The sequence below is a fragment of the Bos taurus genome, chromosome X (assembly GCF_002263795.3).
Source record: "Bos taurus isolate L1 Dominette 01449 registration number 42190680 breed Hereford chromosome X, ARS-UCD2.0, whole genome shotgun sequence".
NCBI classification, from domain to species: Eukaryota; Metazoa; Chordata; class Mammalia; order Artiodactyla; family Bovidae; genus Bos; species Bos taurus.
The window spans coordinates 73,062,264-73,084,228 of record NC_037357.1 but is presented as its reverse complement, the minus strand read 5'-3'; the positions used below and the strand labels follow the sequence as shown (position 1 = coordinate 73,084,228).

Here is a 21,965-nt window from a genome sequence, read left to right as displayed (position 1 = left end):
CCATAACTTTCCTTCCAAGGAGTAAGCGTTTTTTAGTTTCATGGCTGCAATCACCATCTGAAGTGATTTTGGAGCCCCAAAAAATAAAGTCTGACACTGTTTCCACTGTTTCCCCATCTATTTCCCATGAAGTGATGGGACCAGATGCCATGATCTTTGTTTTCTGAATGTTGAGCTTTAAGCCAACTTTTTCACTCTCCAATTTCACTTTCATCAAGAGGCTTTTGAGTTCCTCTTCACTTTCTGCCATAAGGATGGTGTCATCTGCATATCTGAGGTTATTGATATTTCACCTGGCAATCTTGATTCCAGCTTGTGTTTCTTCCAGTCCAGCGTTTCTCATAGTGTACTCTGCGTATAAGTTAAATAAGCAGGGTGACAATATACAGCCTTGACGAACTCCTTTTCCTATTTGGAACCAGTCTGTTGTTCCATGCCGAGTTCTAACTGTTGCTTCCTGACTTGCATACAAATTTCTCAAGAGGCAGATCAGGTGGTCCGGTATTCCCATCTCTTTCAGAATTTTCCACACTTTATTGTGATCCACACAGTCAAAGGCTTTGGCATAGTCAACAAAGCAGAAATAGATGTTTTTCTGGAACTTTCTTGCTTTTTCCATGATCCAGTGATGTTGGCAATTTGATCTCTGGTTCCTCTGCCTTTTCTAAAACCAGCTTGAACATCAGGAAGTTCACTGTTCACATATTGCTGAAGCCTGGCTTGGAGAATTTTGAGCATTACTTTACTAGCGTGTGAGATGAGTGCAATTGTGTGGTAGTTTGAGCATTCTTTGGCATTGCCTTTCTTTGGGATTGGAATGAAAACTGACCTTTCCCAGTCCTGTGGCCACTGCTGGGTTTTCCAAATTTGCTGGCATATTGAGTGCAGCACTTTCACAGCATCATCTTTTAGGATTTGAAATAGCTCCACTGTAATTCCATCACCTCCACTAGCTTTGTTCTTAGTGATAGATTAATGTAAGTGTGTCTGAGTGAAGTCAGGGCTGGGGTACAAATAAAGAAGTCACAGTTGGTATTGAAATTTTGGATTAAATATGGATACATTTCCGTCCTATGTGTGCATGCATGCTCAGTCGTGTCTGACCCTTTGCAACTCCATGCACTGTAGCCCACTAGGCTCCTCTGTCCTTGCAATTTCCCAGGCAAGAATTGGGTTGCCATTTTCTCCTCCAGGGGTTCTTTCCAACTGAGGGATTGAACTCATGTCTCCTGTCTTCTGCATTGTCAGGCAGATTCTTTACCACTGCACCACCTGGGAAGCCCTTTTCCATTACCAAATAGAAATAAAGTTTAAAGGAAACAACGTTTGACACTTGGAATTAATGAAGCTATTTGGGTTTATGTTTAGTTATCTTTCCTCTAATTATTGGTCAGTATTCAAAATCTTTACCACCTCCAGAATGTAACAAGCATGGGAAAGAAGAAAAGGGTAACTGTTCACATGGCAGTAAGTTTCAATTCATTGATATTAATAAAAAATAGGTTAACCATAGGAATATTTCCAAATACCAATGTGGCATCTAAGTGAAAATGCACACAGCCTTTCAAATGGAACATATTTGTACTTATGAATAGTTCTAATAAATTATTTGATGTACACCTTAAAATCATTTCAGAATTTTCATTTTTAAAGCTCTCAATTTTCCCCATTACAATTAACAAATAATTTACCTTTAAATAACAAAGAAGTATGGTTGGAGACTCCCCAAACTAGTAAACAGTAAATACAGATTTTCTGGAGAAAATGAAATACAAATCCAATAGGAAAAAAAAAAATGAGGCCTTGGAAATGGCAAGTTTGTTAGCCTGAGTTCATTCCCTGGAAAGTCATCAGATAGTTAAAGGTAGATTAAACAGTTAATCACTCAAAGCCTTTACAAACTGAGGGTCGAGTCACACCAATTTCTTTTCTTTTTTTAAATTTTATTTATTATTTTTTTTCAAATCAACAGTTTTTATTGTCTCTTTAAAACATCACAACTGAGTCCATAGAACCATCTGCTATCTTGTTTCTGCAGCAGGATCACTGAGATCTTATTCATCAGCCTGCTGAACTGTTCCTTTTTCAGAAACATAGATACCATCCAAAAATTTCCTGATATCCTTGTTTTTAACTGTGGTGGCTTGCTGAATCAAAACAGCTGAATTTGACACAAGTTCAATGTCATTTCCTTCAAGAATCAACTCATCTTTCTGGGCTTGAGATACTGAACAGGCAACCCCTGGCCTCATTCGAACCCTGCATATGTATTTTTCACCCCAAAAATTTCGGATTTCCACAAGAGAACCATTCTCCTGAATAACAACGTTGATGGGGAAGTGGGCATACACCGACCTCATCTTGTAACGGAAACCCAGTGTAACACCCTTGATCATGTTCTGTACATGACTACAGATTGTGCGAACAGTGGCCAGTTCCTTTCTGTTTCCCCACCATTTGTCAACTCGGAGCCTCTTCTTTTTCTTTCCAAGGAGACTGAGTTCTACATTGATGTGATTGAAGTCCCTCCGCAGGGTGCCTCTGGGGCCCTTCACAATAACTGTCCGTCCCTTCACGTTAATGTCAACATTTTCTGGGATGTCGACAGTCTGGTTGCTAAGAATGGTCTTCATTCTTGCAAAATTTTATTTTTTAATTATTTTCTTTATTTTAATTGGAGGCTATTTACTTTACAATATTGTAGTGGTTTTTGCCATACATTGATATGAATCAGCCATGGGTGTACATGTGTCCCCTATCCTGAACCTCCTTCTCAACTCCCTCCCCATTCCATTCCTCAGGGTTGTCCCAGTGCATTGGCTTTGAGTGCCCTGTTTCATGCATTGAACTTGGTCTGGTGATCTATTTCACATATGGTAAAAAACATGTTTCAATGCTACTGTTTCAAATCATCCCACCCTCGCCTTCTCCCACAGAGTCCAAATGTCTGTTCTTTATATCTGTGTCTCTTTTGCTGTCTCGTATATAGGGTCATCATTACCATCTTTCTAAATTCTATATATATGTGTTAATATACTGTATTGGTGTTTTTCTTTCTGACTTACTTCATAATGAACTCTATAGATAGAAAAATTTAGACAAAGTTTAGAGTTTCAGTAGACTTTTGAATCACTTCAATGAAATTTATCTACAGACATGTTGATAAAACACAGTTGGTATTCCAGGATACCCAGACTTTTTTTTATTCAACAGCACATTTGTAAAAATCAGATATGTTGTATTACACCTGAGAAGGGAGAGGAAAGGAAACTATGCACTGTATAAGGGATAAATGTAAATATGTTTAAATGTTGATATTGTTGACACACTCACATTTAAAATACATCAGAAGGAAAGAGAAAGTCACTCCTCTTAAGCAACTTATAAATCTATCAAGTCTAGAGTAGCTGAGGTTTTCAGTATTACCCTAGACCTATTTGTCAGTAGGGAAATTTGTGATAAATAATTGGATTAAAAAAATATAAAAATAAGAACAGTCTTTTCCCATGCCAGTAAACTTGTTTCTAAACTATCACATATTATTTTTATTATACTTTTAAAATTATTTTATTTTTTAATTTGATTTTTTTTTAATTTTAAGTTTTTTAAAAATTTATTTTTAATTGGAGTATACTTGCTTTACAATATTGTGCTGGTGTCTGTCATACATCAACATAAATTAGTCCTACGTATACATATGTCCCCTCCCTCTTGAACCTTCCTCTCATCTTCCATCCCACCTCACACCTCTAGGTAGTCACAGAGCACCAGTTTTGAGCTCCCTGTATCATATAACATTTTCCCAACAGCTATCCATTTTACATATGGTGATGTATATGTTTCAATGCTAATCTCTATTCATCCCTCCATTTCCTAGCCACAGTGTCCTCAAGTCTGTTCTCTGTCTTTGTCTCCTTTGCTGCCCTGCAAATAGGTTCTTCAGTACCATCTGTCTAAATTCTATGCATGTATGTATGCTCAGACAGGTCCAACTCTTTTTAACCCTATGGACTGTAGTCTTCCAGGCTCCTCTGTCCACAGTATTTTCCAGGCAAGAATACTCAAAGGGGTTGCCATTTCTTTCTCCACATTCTGTATATATATGTGTGTTAAAATACATTATTTTTCTCTTTCTGACTTATTTTATTCTATAATAGTCTGTAGCTTCATTCACATCATTAGAGCTGACAAATGCATTCTATTTTATGGCTGAGTATTCCACTGTATATGTGTACCACAGCTTCTTTATCATTTCATCTATCAATGGACTTTCAGGTTGCTTCAGTGTCCTAGCTATTTTTTATTAATTTATTTATTTTAAATGGAGGCTACTTACAATATTGTAGTGGTTTTTGCCAAACAGTGACATGAATCAGCCATGGATGTACATGTGTTCCCTATCCTGAACCCCAGTCCCACCTCCCTCCCCATCCCATCCTTCAGGGTCATCCCAGTGTACCAGCCCTGAGCACCCTATTTCATGCATCAAACCTGGATTGGCAATCTGTTTCATATATGATAATATACATGTTTCAATGCTATTCCTTCAAATCATTCCACACTTGCCTTCTCCCACAGAGCCCAAAATACTGTTCTATATATCTGTGTCTCTTTTGCTATCTCGCATATAGGATAATTGTTACCATATTTCTAAATTATATATATATATATATATATATATATATATATATATGTATATGTATATATACATATACATATATATGTATACACACACACACACACACACACACACACACACACACACACACACATACTGTATTGGTGTTTTTCTTTCTGACTTACTGCACTCTGTATAATAGGCTCCAGTTTCATTCACCTCATTAGAACTGATTCAAATGCATTCTTTTTAATGGCTGAGTAATATTCCATTGTGTATATGTACCACAGCTTTCTTATCAATTCATCTGCTGATGGACATCTAGGTTCCTTCCATGTCCTGGCTATTGTAAACAGTGATGCGATGAACATCAGGGTACACATGTCTCTTTCAATTCTGGTTTCCTCAGTGTGCATGCCCAGCAGTGGGATTTCTGGGTCGTATGACAATTCTATTTCCAGTTTTTTAAGGAATCTCCACACTGTTCTCCATAGTGGCTGTACTAGTTTGCATTCCCACTAACAGTGCAAGAGGGTTCCCTTTTCTCCAAAACTTCTCCAGCATTTATTGTTTGTAGAATTTTGATACAGTCATTCCGACTGGCATGAAATGGTACCTCATTGTGGTTTTGATTTGCATTTCTCTGAGAATGAGTGGTGTTGAGCATCTTTTCATGTGTTTGTTAGCCATCTGTATGTCTTCTTTGAAGAAATGTCTGTTTAGTTCTTTGGCCCATTTTTTGATTGGGTCATTTATTTTTCTGGAGTTGAGCTGCAGGAGTTGCTTGTATATTTTTGAGATTAATTCTTTGTCAGTTGCTTCATTTGCTATTATTTTCTCCCATTCTGAAGGCTGTCTTTTCACCTTGCTTATAATTTCCTTTGTTGTGCAAAAGGTTTTAAGTTTAATTAGGTTCCATTTTTTTTTCTTTGTTTGTTTTTTTGCTTTTATTTCCGATATTCTGGGAGGTGGGTCATAGAGGATCCTGCTGTGATTTATGTCAGAGAGTGTTTTGCCTATGTTCTCCTCCAGGAGTTTTATAGTTTTGGGTCTTATATTTAGATCTTTAATCCATTTTGAGTTTATTTTTGTGTATGATGTTAGAAAGTGTTTTAGTTTCATTCTTTACAAGTGTTTGACCAGTTTTCCCAGCACCACTTGTTAAAGAGATTGTCTTTTCTCCATTGTATATCCTTGCCTCCATTGTCAAAGATAAGGTATCCATGGGTACGTGGATTTATCTCTGGGCTTTCTATTCTGTTCCATTGACCTATATTTCTATCTTTGTGCCAGTACCGTACTGTCTTGATGACTGCACCTTTGTAGTATAGTCTGAAGTCAGACAGGTTGATTCTTCCAGTTCCATTCTTCTTTCTCAAGATTGCTTTGGCTATTCGAGGTATTTTGTATTTCCATACAAATTGTGAAATTATTTGTTCTAGTTATGTCAAAAATACCGTTCATAGCTTGATAGGGATTGCATTGAATCTATAGATTGCTTTGAGTAGTATAGTCATTTTCACTATATTGAGTCTTCCAACCCATGAACATGGTATATTCTCCATCTATTTGTGTCGTTTTTTATTTCTTTCCTCAGTGTTTTATAGTTTTCTATATATAGGTCTTTTGTTTCTTTAGGTAGAAGTTGAGTACGTGAAGACCAGACTGTACCCAGGACATGAGTTGCCACGATTTTGAGAACTGGCCTCAAAGCAATGAGAACAAAGGACCCTGTAACTGAAGATTAACTGTCCCTAGAACAATCAAGGGAGAAGGCAATGGCACCCCACTCGAGTATTCTTGCCTGGAAAATCCCATCGACAGAGGAGCCTGGTGTGCTGCAGTCCATGGGCTCACTAGGAGTCAGACACGACTGAGAGACTTCATTTTCACTTTTCACTTTCATGCATTGGAGAAGGAAATGGCAACCCACTCCAGTGTACTTGCCTGGAGAATCCCAGGGACGGGGGAGCCTGTGGGCTGCAGTCCATGGGGTCGCTAGGAGTCAGACACAACTGAGCGACTTCACTTTCACTTTTCACTTTCATGCATTGGAGAAGGAAATGGCAACCCACTCCAGTGTACTTGCCTGGAGAATCCCAGGGACGGGGGAGCCTGTTGGCTGCCATCTATGGGGTCACACAGAGTCGGACACGACTGACGTGACTTAGCAGCAGTAGCAGCAGCATTCCTATGTATTTTATTCTTTTCGTTGCAATGGTGAATGGAATTGTTTCCTTAATTTCTCTTTCCGTTTTCTCATTTTTATTGTATATTTTAGCTATTTTCAAGAGTGCTGCAGTGAACATTGGAGTACATGTGTCTTCTTCAGTTATGGTTTCCTCAGGGTATATGGGCTTCCCTGGTCGCATAAATGGTAAAGGATCTGCCTGCAATGTGGGAGACCTCAGTTTGATCACTGGTTTGGGAAGATCTCCTGGACAAGGGGATGGCAACCCACTCCAGTATTCTTTCCCAGAGAAATCTATGGACAGAGGAGCCTAGTTGTTAACATTTTCTAATATTTTCTCCCATTCTGAGGGTTGTACTTTCACCTTGTTTAAAGCTTCTTTTGCTGTGAAAAAGCTTTTAAATTTAATTAGGTTCCATTTGTTTATTTTTGTTTTTACTTTCATTACTCTAAAAGATGGGTCAAAGAGGATCTTTCTGTGATTTATGTCAAAGAGTGTTCTATGTTTTCTTCTAAGAGTTTTTTAGTTTCTGATCTTACATTTAGGTCTTTAATCCATTCTGAATATAATTTTCTCTATGGTGTTGTGTACTAGTTTCATTCTTTTGTATGTAGCTGTATAGTTTTCCCAGCAACACTTATTGAAGAGGCTGTCTTTTCTCCATTGTATATTTTTGCCTCCTTGGTCAAAGTTAAGGTGCCCATAGGTGCATGTGCTTACTTCTGGGCTTTCTATCTTGTTCCATTGGGCTATATTTCTGTTAGTGCCAGTAGCATACCTTCAAGATGACTGCAGCTTTGTGGAAGGTTGATTCCTCCAGCTTCATTTTTCTTTATCAAAATTGCATTTGCTATTCATGTTCTTTTGTGTTTCCATAAAATTCTGAAATTTTTTGTTCTAGTTCTGTGAAAAATACCATTGACAGGGATTTCATTGAATCTGTAGATTACTTTGGGTAGTATAGTCATTTTCATTGTATTGATTTTTCCAATGCAAGAACATGGTATATCTCTCTATCTGTTTGTGTCTTTTCTTTAATCAGTGTATCATAGTTTTCTACATACAGGCCTTTTGTCTCTTTAGATAGGTTTATTCATAGGCATTTTATTCTTTTTGTTGCAATAGTGAATGGGATTATTTCTTTAATTTCCCCTTTCTGATTTTCCATTGTTAGTGTATAGGAATGCAAGGGATTTCTGTGTATTAATATTATATCCTATGACTTCACTATGTTAATTTATTAGTTCTAGAAGTTTTCTCAGAGAAGGCAATGACAACCCACTCCAATACTCTTGCCTGGAAAATCCCATGGATGGAGGAGCCTGGAAGGCTACAGTCCACAGGGTTGCTGAGGGTCGGACACAACTGAGCGATTTCACTTTCACTTTTCACTTTCATGCATTGGAGAAGGAAATGGCAACGCACTCCAGTGTTCTTGAGTGGAGAATCCCAGGGATGGGGGAGGCTGGTGGGCTGCCGTCTATGGGGTCGCACATAGTTGGACACGACTGAAGTGACTTAGCAGCAGCAGCAGAAGTTTTCTAGTGGCATCTTTAGGGTAATCTATGTATAGTATTATTTCATCTGCATACAGGTAGAGTTTTACTTTTTTTTTCCAATCTAGATTCTTCTTTTTCTTCTCTGATTGCTATGGCTAGGCCTCCAAAACTATGTTGCATAATGGTGAGAATGGGCACACTTGTCTTGTTCATGATCTTAGAGAAATACTTTCAGTTTTTCATCATTAATAATAATGTTGACCATGGGATTGTTGCATATGGCATTTATTATGTCGAGGTAGGTTTCTTCTGTGCCTGCTTTCTGTATTTTTTTAAATCATAAATGGATGTTAATTTTTTTCAAAAGCTTTCTCTGAATCTATTGAAATGATCATATGGTTTCTATCTTTTGGTCTGTTAATAAGGTTTATCACATTGATTGATTTGCATTCTTTGAAGCAATCTTGCATTACTGCAATGAAGGCCACTTGCTTATGATATATGACATTTTTAATGTATTTTTGGAATATGTTTGCTGGAATTTTGTTGAGTATTTTTGCATCTAAGTTCATCAGTGACATTTACCTGTAATTTTCTTTTTTGTGGCATCTTTGTATGGTTTTAGTATCAGGGTGATGGTGGTTTCACAGAATGAGTTTGGGAATAGTTTTTCCTCTGAAGTTTTCTGGAAGAATTTGAGCAGGATAAGGACTAGCTCTTCTCTGAACTTTTGGTAGAATTTACCTGTGAAACCATCTGGCCCTATGCTTTTGTTTGTTGGAAGATTTCTTATTAGAGTTTCAATTGCCATGCTTGTCATTGTTCTATTCATGTTTACTATTTCTTCCTGGTTCAGTTTTGGAAGGTTATACTTTTCCCAGAATTTGTCCATGTCTTCAAGGTTGTCTATTTTATTGACATATAATTGCTCATAGTAGTCTTTTATGATACTTTGTGTTTCTGTATTCTCTGTTGTAAGATCTTTTCCATTTCTAATTTTGTTGATTTGATTTTTCTCCTTTTTTTTCTTGATGAGTCTGGCTAATGGTTTGTCAATTTTGTTTATCTCTCAAAGAATCAGCTTTTTGTTTTATTTATCTTTGATGTTGTCTCCTTCATTTCTTTTTCATTTATGCTCTGATCTTTATCATTTATTCCCTTCTACTAACTTTGATTTTTGTTGTTGTTGCTGTTCTTCTTTTTCTAGTTGCTGTAAGTGTAGACTTAGATTGTTTATTTGATGTTTCTCTTATTTCCTGAGGTAGGCTTGTATTACTATAAATTTCCCTCTTATCACTGCTTTTACTGCATGCTGTAGATTTTGAGTCATCGTGTTTTCATTGTCATTTGCTTCTAGGTACTCTTGATTTCTTTTTGTTCATTCTTCAGTGACTTGGTTATTCTCAAGCATATTGTGTAGACTCCATATGTTTGTATATTTTATAGTTATTTTTTTCCTGTAGTTGATACCTAATTTTATAGTGCTATGATCAGAAAAGATGCTTGAAATTATTTCAATTGCTTAAAACTTTACAAAGTCTTGATTTGTGACCTAAGATGCAATCTATTCTGAACAACATTCCATGTGCACTTGAGGAAACAAAAGTGGAATATACTGTTTTTGGATGAAATGTCTTGCAGATATCAGTCAGGTCCAATTGGTCCAATTTATCATTTAAAGCTTGTGTTTCCTTATTAATTTTCTGTGTGAATGATCTGTCCTTTGATGTGAGTGGGGTGACTGTGTTACTGTTAATTTCTGCTTAAATAGATGTATTTGTTTTTTGTATTGAGGTATTCCTCTGTTGGGTGCATTAAATTGTTATATCTTCTTGGATTGATCCCCTGAACATTAAGTAGTGTCCTTCCTTCTGTCTTGTGACAGTCTTTAAAGTCTATTTTGTGTTATATGAAAATTATTGCTCCCACTTTCTTTTGATTTCCTTTTGCATGAGATATCTTTTTCCAGCCCCTCACTTTCAGTTTGTATGTGTCCCTAGGTCTGAGATGGGTCTCTTGTGGATGTATATTTAGAGGTCTTTTTTTTTTTTTTTCTATATCCATTCAGACAATCTGTGTCTTTGATTGGAGCATTTAGCCATTTACTTTTAAGGAAATTATTGATACATATGATCCTTTTTTCATTTACATTATTGTTTTGTATTTGGTTATGTAGACCTTTTCTTTCTCTTATGTTTCCTGTCTAGAGAAGTTTCTTTAATGTTTTTTGTAAAGCTGATTTGGTGCCACTAAATTCTCTTAATTTTTGCTTGTCTGTCAAGTTTTTGATTTCTCCTTTGAATCTGAATGAGATCCATATTGGATAAAGTAATCTTGGTTGTAGGTGTTTTCCTTTAATCATGTTAAGTATATCCTAGCACTCCCTCCTGGCCTGCAGTTTCTGTTGAAAGATCAGCTGTTAGCTTTATGGGAATCCCTTTGTATGTTATTTGTTGCTTTTCCTTTGTTGGTTTTAATTTTTTTTTTTCATTGTGTCTAATTTTCATTAGCTTGGTTAGTTTGCATCATGGTGTGTTTCTCCTTGGGTTTATCTGAGACTTTCTGGGCTTCCTGGATTTGAGTGGCTATTGTTTTTTTTTTTTTTCTATGTTAGGTAAAATTTCAACTATAATCTCCTCAAATATTTTCTCATATCCTTTCCTTTTCTCTTCTTCTTCTGAACCCCTATAATTCAGATGTTGGTGTGCTTAATGTTCTCCCAGAAGTTTCCGAGACTGTCCTCATTTCTTTTCTTTTTGTTCTTTTTTTTTTTTTTAATTCTGCTCTTTATCAGTTATTTCCAGCATTCTATCTTCCTACACACTTATCCATTCTCCTGCCTCAGTTGCTCTGCTATTGTTTCCACTATTGTATTTTTAATCTCAATTATTGCATTGTTCATTGCTGATTGTCTATTCTTTATTTCCTCTAGGTCTTGGTTAAACTTTTCTTGTATCTTCTCTATCCATGCCTCTAGTTTATTTATCATGCTTTTCTTTTATTTCCAAGATTTTGAATCATCTTTTCTCCTGTTGCTCTGAGTTGTTTTCATGTAAACTGCCTATTTCCTTTTTAATTTGATCTTGTAGGTTTTTGTAATGTTCCTTCATTTGCAGCATGTTTCTCTGTCTTTTCATTTTGTTTAATTTATTGCATTTTCAGTCTCCTTTATGAAGTTTGGAAGGTTGTAGTCCCTCTCAGTTGTGGAGTCTGCCATGATGGGTGGGGTTGAACCAGTGCCTTCTGAAGATTTCCTGGTTGGTGGGATTTGTGTCTGTGTTCTTCTGGATGGAACTTGATCCTTTCTTTCTGAAGGTCAGTGGCATGTCCAATAGTGTGTTTTTGGGTGTTCTGTAAGCTTGATATGGTTTTGGGAAGCCTATCTGATAATGAGCAGGTTTGTGTTTCTGTTTTGCTGAAAGTTTGACATCAAGTGTCTGGCACTGGAGCTTGTTGGCACATGAATAGGGCTTGGTCTTAATGTTGAGATGGGGGCTTTTGGGAAAGCTCTTGCTGATTAATATTTCATTGTGTTAGGAGATCTCTGGTTGTCCAAAGTCCTGGACTCAGGTCTCTCACCTTGGGAATTCAGGCTCGACTCCTTACTCTAGCACCAAGACTTGAGAGACCACACAGCACAGAAGATAAACTTTAAGACTAATGGTGAAAGCAACACTCAACAGCCTAGAACACCCAAAGAAACTCACACACTTATAAACAGAAAAAAAGAGAAAATTAGAAAAGGATAAAAACATGAGTCTAAAAGAAGAGAACAACCAAGCTAATAGACAAACCCATAAGTGAAAATGAATACTAAAAACTAGACTAACAAAAATACAAAACAAAAAACATGGGGAAAAATGCAGTATAACTAAAGTAACTGTAAAAATAGGAAAATAAAGTGAATTTATCTAAAACTAAAGTGTTTTTAAAAAAGGAAAAAGCAAGTTGTAAAAATTAAGGGAATAACAAAGAAAAAACAATATTAAAACAATATGAAAAAGGAAAAACAGAAAAATGTATAGAGTGGTAGTAAGAAAAATGTCCTCATGATTCTTCCGTTGTTCACTCCACACAGTGTGCTCCAGACAATTTACCTACTCAGAAAGTCCTCCAATATTTCCAGAAAGGTTTCTGGACCTGTTTAGAGCAGTGTACAGTCAGTTCATACTCAGATCTTGCCTTACTACAGCTTGTATTTGCTCCCAGTCCACAAATTTCCCCTAAAGTTCATAGTCTCAGGCTAATTTTGGGGATTTAATTGTGGCTGCAGGAGCAATTTCTTCTCTTGAGATTCTTTGTTCTCACTACTCCTGGTACTCACCTTTGGTTTTGGCCTGCCTAGAGAGAAAGTACTAACATACATAAATGGAGAAGCTTGCAGTAAGACAGTAATAATAGGGAATTTTAACACACCAATTAAATCCATGAGCAAATTATCCAGAAAGAATACCAACAAGAAAACACTGATCTTTAAAGACATATTAAAACATATTGGAATATATCTGTGTGCGTATATATATATGTCTATATATGGCATGTGTGTGTGTGTATTGCATATGTATATACGGCATATTTGTGTGTATAGTAAAAGCAAGAGAGTTCTAGAAAAACATGTATTTCTGCTTTATTGACTATGCCAAAGCCTTTGACTGTGTGGATCAAAATAAACAGTGGAAAATTCTTCAAGAGATGGGAATACCAGACCACCTGATCTGCCTCTTGAGAAATTTGTATGCAGGTCAGGAAGCAACAGTTAGAACTGGACATGGAACAACAGACTTGTTCCAAATAGGAAAAGGAGTTCATTAAGGCTGTATATTGTCACCCTGTTTATTTAACTTATATGCAGAGTACATCACGAGAAACACTGGACTGGAAGAAACACAAGCTGGAATCAAGATTGCCGGGAGAAATATCAATAACCTCAGATATGCAGATGACACCACCCTTATGGCAGAAAATGAAGAGGAACTCAAAAGCCTCTTGATGAAAGTGAAAGTGGAGAGTGAAAAAGTTGGCTTAAGGCTCAACATTCAGAAAACGAAGATCATGGTATCCGGTCCCACCACTTCATGGGAAATAGATGGGGAAACAGTGGAAACAGTGTCAGACTTTATTTTTCAGGGCTCCAAAATCACTGCAGATGATGACTGCAACCATGAAATTAAAAGATGCTTACTCCTTGGAAGGAAAGTTATGACCAACCTAGATAGCATATTCAAAAGCAGAGACATTACTTTGCCAACAAAGTTCTGTCTAGTCAAGGCTGTGGTTTTTCCTGTGGTCATGTATGGATGTGAGAGTTGGACTGTGAAGAAGGCTGAGCACCGAAGAATTGACGCTTTGGAACTGTGGTGTTGGAGAAGACTCTTGAGAGTCCCTTGGACTTCAAGGAGATCCAACCAGTCCATTCTGAAGGAGATCAGCCCTGGGATTTCTTTGGAAGGAATGCTGCTAAAGCTGAAACTCCAGTACTTTGGCCACCTCATGCGAAGAGTTGACTCATTGGAAAAGACTCTGATGCTGGGAGGGATTGGGGGCAGGAGGAGAAGGGGACGCCAGAGGATGAGATGGCTGGATGGCATCACTGACTCGATGGACGTGAGTCTGATTGAACTCCGGGAGTTGGTGATGGACAGGGAGGCCTGGCGTGCTGCGATTCATGGGGTCGCAAAGAGTCAGACAGGACTGAGCTACTGATCTGATCTGATCTGATACAAATATATGTCATCCAAAAGCAGCAGAATACATGTTATATTCAAGTACCCATTGACATTCACCAGTTTATATCATATGCTGTAAGACTGCTTCCCTGATACCTCAGTTGTTAAAGAATCTGCCTGCACTGCAGGAGACCCTGGTTCTATTCCTCGGTTGGGAAGATCCACTGGAGAAGGGATAGGTTACCCACTCCAGTATTCTTGGCCTTCCCTTGTGGCTTAGCTGGTAAATAATTCACCTGAAATGTAGGAGCCCTGGCTTCTATCCCTGAGTTGGGAAGATCCCCTAGAGAAGGGAACGGCTACCCATGCCAGTATTCTGGCCTGGAGAATTCCATGGACTGTATGGGGTTGCAAAGACTCAGACACGACTGAGTGACTTTCACTTCATTTTACTTTTAAGGCTACCCTCTGGTGTCTGTTCCACTCCCATACATGAGGGGGGTAAAGTAGCAGCTTATTAGTGCTCACTTGCTCATTTGGGCTAAGGAGAGGGAAGGGCATAGCAGACACAGCTTGGATGTGTGGGGAGTACCAGCTGGGACTGAAACTTGAGGGAAGTCTCCACAGTCTGAAGCAGGTCGTGTCCTTCCCCAAGGGAGTTGGCCCAGAGTTGTTGGTTCCTCAGCAGAGTCAAGCTGCTCAGGATCCCAGGAAGGTATGGGCAGTGGCCTGGGCCTGCTCACAGCTTGGTGGCAGCTGCAATCCCTGGGGTCGAGACCATAGTGGCCTCCTGTCCTCAGCCCCTGGCACCCACGCCAACCCTGGCAGCAATCAAGCAGCCCGTATTCTCCCCTCTGGTATTACAAACTGCAATTGCATCTAATTCCACTTTTGGCATTCACACCTGCATTTCTACTTCTGAAGTTGCAGACCACAGCCAACTTATCCCACTTACAGCACTCGCAGGGTCCCACATTCTATGAGTTTTCCCATTAAGAGTGTTCCTTTGGCAATACTCTCTTGCCTCTCTGGTGGGCCCACTAGCTCCCTCAGAGTATCTTCATGGCAGCCAACCCCAGTCCTCCCCCTGGGGTCTGACCCCCAAAGCTTGACCCACAGCACCCAGCCCCCACTTTCAATACTGAGTGTATAAGCCACTGTTTGGCAATGATCTCTGTGGTGAATTCTCTCCATTTTGCCTTCCAAGTACCTATTGCTGCATTTCCCTCTGAGCTTCTGAAGTTCCCTCTGACTCCACCTTTGAGGGAGTTTCCAAGTGTGTGGAAATTTTTCTTCCTACACAACTCCCTCCCAGGGTGCAGATCCCCAACCCAAAGTCTTTTGTCTCTTTTTTATCTTTATATTTTGCCCTACCTCATTCTGAGAAGACTGGCTTGCTTTTGGGGGAGTCTGGAGTCTTCTCCCAGTGTTCAGAATGTGTTCTGTAGAAATTGTTCCACATGAAGATGAGTTTTTTATGTATTTGTCTGTGTTTGGGTGGGGGGGGGAGGGTGATCTTCCTGTCTAATTCCTCCTCCATCTTGAAAGTTCTAAATTCTAAGGTTTTAATACACATATAATCTATGCCTTTTTTGGTTGAAAGTTAGATACTGTGATAAGGATAAAGCAAAGAAAAATAAAGGAAAAGAAAGAAAGAAAAAAAAACATCCATAAGACTTTCTACAGAAAAAAACTTATTTCTCTTACTATTTTGCCATTATATTATTGTATATGCTTTGTGAATATTTGTGTTTATGTATGTAAAACAGAAATTAGGATTATATTTCATAATTTTATACTTTTGTTTTCCCACTCAGAAAATTGTTATTAACATGTTTCCAAATCAATAAAGATATTGCCCTGACTATTTTGAATAATTCAAATAGCATCAATTATACCTAATATGAATTAAGCCTTGGTGGGACATATTGTATAAATTTAAAGGAACTCTACCCTAAATATTCACCAGAAGGACTCGTGCTGAACCTGAAGCTCCAATACTTTGGTCACCTGATGTGAAAAGCTGACTCATTGGAAAAGACTCTGATACAGGGAAAGATTTCAGGCAGGAGGAGAAGGGGGTGACAGAGGATGAGATGGTTGGATGGCATCAATTCAATGGGCATGAGTCTGAATAAACTCTGGGAGATAGTGAAGAACAAGGAAGCCTGGGATGTTGCAGTTTATGAGGTCACAAAGAGTCGGACATGATTGAGTGACTGAACAACAACAAAACCTACTGAAATACAAAAAAAAAAAAAAAAAGTTACCTACACTGATGAACACTGGTTTTATTAAATAAGCAAGAAAATCTTTATAAAATCAAAGCCAAGAAAATGAAATGGGTGGCAAGAAGGTCATTGTTGTTGTTCAGTCACTAAGTCTTGTCCAACTCTTTTGAGACCCGATGGACTATATAGCCCATCAACATCTTCTGTCCATGAGATTTTCCAGGAAGGAATACTGGACTGTGTTGCCATTTCCTTCTCCAGGGGATCCTCCCAATCCAGGGATTGAATGTGCATCTCCTGCATTGCAGGTGGATTCTTCAACACTGGGCCACCAGAGAGGACCTCAAGAGGGTTATATGTGGACATAAAATTTAGTAACACTGTGTATGTGATAAGGAGTGGGGATGCAGAAATTGAAGTAGCCAATAAGACATTTTTTGCTAGGAAAAATGCCTTCTGATTTCCAAATCAGTAGAGCAGTGGTGAGGTGAAGTGAAGTGTTAGTTGCTCAGTCATGTCTGACTATTTGTGATCCCATGGACTGTAGCCCATCAGGCTCCTCTGTCCATGGAATTCTCCAGGCAAGAATAATGGCGTAGGTAGCCATTCTCTTCTCCTTGGGATTTCCCCAACCCAAGGATGAAACCCAAGTCTCCTGTATTATATGTAGATTCTTTACTATCTGAACCACCAGGGAACTCCAAAGCAGTGGAGGACAGGAGGACAGGATAATACTAGGTGGACAGACAAAGAGCATGAATTCCCCTATTGCCAAACAATGTAGAGAAAAGAACGGAGGTGTAACAAAAGCGGAAAGTCACAAGTGCTAACTGGGAAATCAAGTCTAATCTAGCTAGATGTGCATATAAAAGAAGCCACTTGTGAATAGGTTATTTATGATTCAACATTGACTTAGATGTGCTTTACAAAATTATTTCTGTTTAAATTATTACATACCCTATTTCTTGAGAATATCGATAGTCCAATTGGAGACACATATTGAACCTAAAGATTGTGATGGGTTGAGAGGTAAACAGTGAGTACCTGTACTTTGGTTTCTTCTTCCCTTTCTGTCCTGCATCTCAATCAAACACCAAATCTTACTGACTTTACACTTCTATCTCTACTATTTTGGTACAGTAAGTTACCATTTCTTGGCTGCATAACTAGAACAATTTTCTAGATGGAAATCTCTGCCACCATATTACTTTCTTCATTGAATGACATTTAAGAGAGCTATTTGCCTATTGCTGTATTCACCACATGTATGTAGAATACATTGTACATTCCTCACCATCAGTTTTTTCCCCCAATTTTATAGCAAATATTGATATATAGTATTTAAACTTATTTTGTATTAAACTTACCAGTTTTTGGCATTGTGACTTCATGTATCTACTGCCTATGCCCAGTTCTTTTATGCTAGAAAGTACTTATCAATGCTAAGGTCAAATAAATATCAACCTATAGTTTCTTCCATTAAGCTATGGTTTCACTTTTAAACCACTATGACATGTAACGTTTCAACATTTAATACTTTGATTTACATAGACCTTTTATGTCACTTTTTTCTTTTATAAATAAAATACAAAACTGAACTACATATATAGTGATATTTAACAGAAAGTTCAACTAAACTCAAGTCAGTCAGATTGCTATAGCATTGCTGTTAAATACTCCCTTTTGCTGAAACACATCATTGAGACATATCTAAAAATGAAATGTTGTGTAGTTTTACCAGTTAATTTCCTCCAAGTGTTTCAGTATTTTAGTAAATGAAGAACGACATGGTATATTCTATGACTTTGTAAAGATTGGCATGACAGATACTTTAGATTAAATAATATTATTGTATAAATTGTGATGCACAAATTATTTTTGACAACACACACAAATATCCATAAAGATATTTCATTTAACTGTTGCAAATACAATTTGTAAGTAATGTCTCATTTGAAAAACAGATATCCCTGTGGTCACTGACCATGTTTAATTTAACTTTATATCTCTAACACTACATCACATAGTAGGAATTCAGTAAATATTAAATTAATGAGGTTCTTGGATATTTTACTTAAGAGAAAACTTAAAATGCTTCTTTAAGTAGAACATATTAATGAAAAATTGTATAAGTTTATTTATTTATTTATTTTTTCTGCAATTTTTGAAAGAGTTTTAGAAGGATAGCACTAGCTCTTTAAATATTTGATAGAATTCTCCTGTGAAGCCATCTGGTCCTGGGCTTTTGTTTTTTGGGAGATTTTTTATCACAGCTTCAATTTCAGTGCTTGTAATTTGGTTTTTCATAATTTCTGTTTCTTCCTTGTTCAGTCTTGGAAGATTGAACTTTACTAAGCATCTGTCCATTTCTTCCAGGTTATCCATTTTATTGCCATATGGTTGTTCATAATAGTCTCTTATAATCCTTTGTATTTCTGCATTTGTATTTCTGTCTGTTGTAACCTCTCCTTTTTCATTTCTAATTTTGTTGATTTGATTCTTCTCTCTTTTTTTCTTTATGATTCTGGCTAAAGGTTTGTCAATTTTGTTTATCTTCTCAAAGAACCACCTTTTAGTTTTATTAATCTTTACTATTGTTTCTTTCATTTCTTTTTCACTTATTTCTGCTCTGATATTTATGATTTCTTTCCTTCTACTAATTTTGGGATTTTTCGTTCTTCTTTTTCCAGTTGTTTTAGGTTGTATAAGTTTATTAATCCATATGACAAAGTCTATTTTTAGTTTTATTCATATTTTAAATAACTATTTTGTATAAGATTGCCATTAGTGCAAGAAATAAAATTCTTACAGGTAGTGATATAATAATGTATTCTGAACTTACCACATACATGCTGAGCTGGAAATAATTAGACTGATGTAATTAAGATGGCTGTGATTCACTGTGTAAAGGGGGAGCCCTAAGTTGAAAGAATATAAAATATTAGATTTTCTTAAATTACTTATGCTTCTAAATCAATGCCCAGTATTAATTAGACAGCCCTGTGAGTTATGTTACTATTTTCAGCTAGACTGGACAAAATGACCTTTCTTTCTTTATTTGCTTCTTTTATTTTTTAAATTACTTTTTACAGTTTTATGTTACTTTCTGCCACACAGCAATGCAAATCAGCCATAATTATACATATATTCCCTCTTTCTTGAGCCTTCCTCCCCTCCACCAATGTACCCCTCTAGGTCATTAAAGAGTGTCAAGCTGGGGTCCCTGTGTAATACAGCAACTCCCCACCAGCTACCTATTTTACACATGATAGTGTACATATGTCAATGCTACTTTTCCCATTTGTCCCACTCGCTCTTTCCCCCACTGTGCCCACAAGTCCATTCTCTACATCTGAATCTCCATTCCTTCCTGGAAAATAGATCTACCAATAACATTTTTCTATGTCTTCTCTGGTGGCTCAGACACTAAAGCATCTGCCTATAATGCAGGAGACCTGGGTTCGATCCCTGGGTTGGGAAGATCCCCTGGAGAAGGAAATGGCAACCCATTCCAGTATTCTTGCCTGGAAAGTCCCATGGATGGAAGAGCCTGGTAGGCTACAGTCCATGGGGTCGCAAAGAGTTGGACACAACCAAGCGACTTTACTTTCACTTTCATACTATTTTTCTAGATTCCATATATATGTGCTAATACACAATATTTGTTCCTCTTTCTGAGTCACTTCACTCTGTATAAGAGGATCTAGGTTCATCCAACTCACTAGAACTTACTAAAAAATTGTCCTTTTATGGTTGAGTAATATTCCATTATGTATACGAACTACATCTTCTTTATCCATTCATTTGTTGCTGGACATTTAAGTAGCTTCCATGTTCTGGTAAATAGTACTGCAATGAATACTGAGGTATGTGCTGCTTTAGAATTGTGGTTTACTCAGGATACATGTGCAGTAGTGAGATTGCTGGGTCATATGGTAGATTTATTCGTAGTTTTGTTTTGTTGTTTTTTTTTTTTTCCCTAAGGAATCTCCATGATTTTATCCATAATGGCTCTAACAGTTTACATTCCCACCAAAAATGTAGCAAGGTTTCATTTTTTTCCACATCCTCTACAGAATTTATTGTTTGTAGATCCCTTTTTTTTTTTTTTTGACTTTGCCAACAAAGGTCCATACAGTCAGGCTATGGTTTTGCCAGTGGTCATGTACGGATGTGAGAATTGGACTATAAAGAAAGCTGAGTGCAGAAGAATTGATGCTTTTGAACTGTGTTTGGAGAAGACTCTTGAGAGTCCCTTGGACTGCAAGGAGATCCAACCAGTTCATCCTAAAAGAGATCAGTCCTGGGTGTTCATTGGAAGGACTGATGTTGAAGCTGAAACTCCCGTACTTTGGACACCTGATGTGAAGAGCTGACTCATTGGAAAAGACCCTGATGCTGGGAAAGATTGAGGGCAGGAGGAGAAGGGGACGCCAGAGGATGAGATGGTTGGATGGCACCACTGACTCAATGGACATGGGTTTGGGTGGACTCCAGGAGTTGGTGATGGACAGGGAGGCCTGGTGTGTTGTGGTTCATGGCGTCACAAAGAGTCAGACATGACTGAATGACTGAACTGAACTGAGATCCTTTTTTATTCATTGATTATTTTTAATTGGAGGATAATTACTTTACAATATTGTGACGGTTTTTGCCATAGATCAACATGAATCAGCCACAGTATACATGTGTCCCCCACATCTTGAAACCCTCCCCACCTCCCTCCACACCTTATCCCTCTGAGTTGTCCCAGAACACTGGCTTTGGGTGACATGCTTCATGCATCAAACTTGCACTGGTCATCTATTTTAAGTGTGATAATGTACATGTTTCAATGCTATTCTCACAAATCATCGCACCCTCTCCTTATGCTGCTAAGTCGAAAAGTCTGTTGTTTACATCTGTGTCTCCTTTGCTGTCCTGTATGTAGGATCATTGGTACCATTTTTCTAGATTCCAAGTGTGTGTATATATATATACACACACACACACATATACATATATATACATATATACACACACACACACAAACACACACACACACACACTTTAATACAATATTTATCTTTCTCTTTCCCACTTCACTCTGGCTTAACTGTGTTACTTTTTAAAGGTGAGTATTATTTCATTGTGTATATATACCACAACTTTCTTATCCATTCATCTGCCAATAGACATCTAGGTTGCTTCCATGTCCTACATATTGGAAATAGTGCCACAAAAAATGAACATTGGGGTACATGTGTCTTTTTCAATTCTAGTTTTCTTAGGGTGTGTAGCCAGCAGTGGGATTGCTGAGTCATAAGGCAGTGCTATTTCCAGTTTTTTAAATAATCTCACACCCTTCTCCATAGTGGCAACAGTGTAAGAGGATTCCCTTTTCTCTACACCCTTTCCAGCATGCATTGCTGTTAGACAGTTTTTTAAATTTTAATTAATCTTTTTATTGAAGGATGATTGCTTTACAGAATTTTGCTGTTTTCTGTCAAACCTCAACATGAATTAGCCATAGGTATACATATATGCCCTCCCTTTTGAACCTGCCTGCCATCTCCCTCCCCATCCCACCGATATAGGTTGATACAGAGCCCCTATTTGAGTTTGTATACTTTTTGATGATGGGCCATTCTGACCAATGTGAGATGATACCTCTTTATGGTTTGGATTTTCTTTTATTTTAAAAAATTTCACTGGCATATAGTTGACTTACAGTGTTGCATTAGATTCAGGTGTATAGCAAAGTAATTTGTTTACTCATA

The 21,965-nt window shown here is 37.6% G+C and overlaps 1 pseudogene; it reads right to left on the bottom strand.

Annotated features, from left to right (window-relative positions):
* Positions 1-2,023: 2,023 nt before the first annotated feature.
* LOC619061 (60S ribosomal protein L9 pseudogene) lies at positions 2,024-2,648 on the bottom strand (annotated as a pseudogene).
* Positions 2,649-21,965: the final 19,317 nt, after the last annotated feature.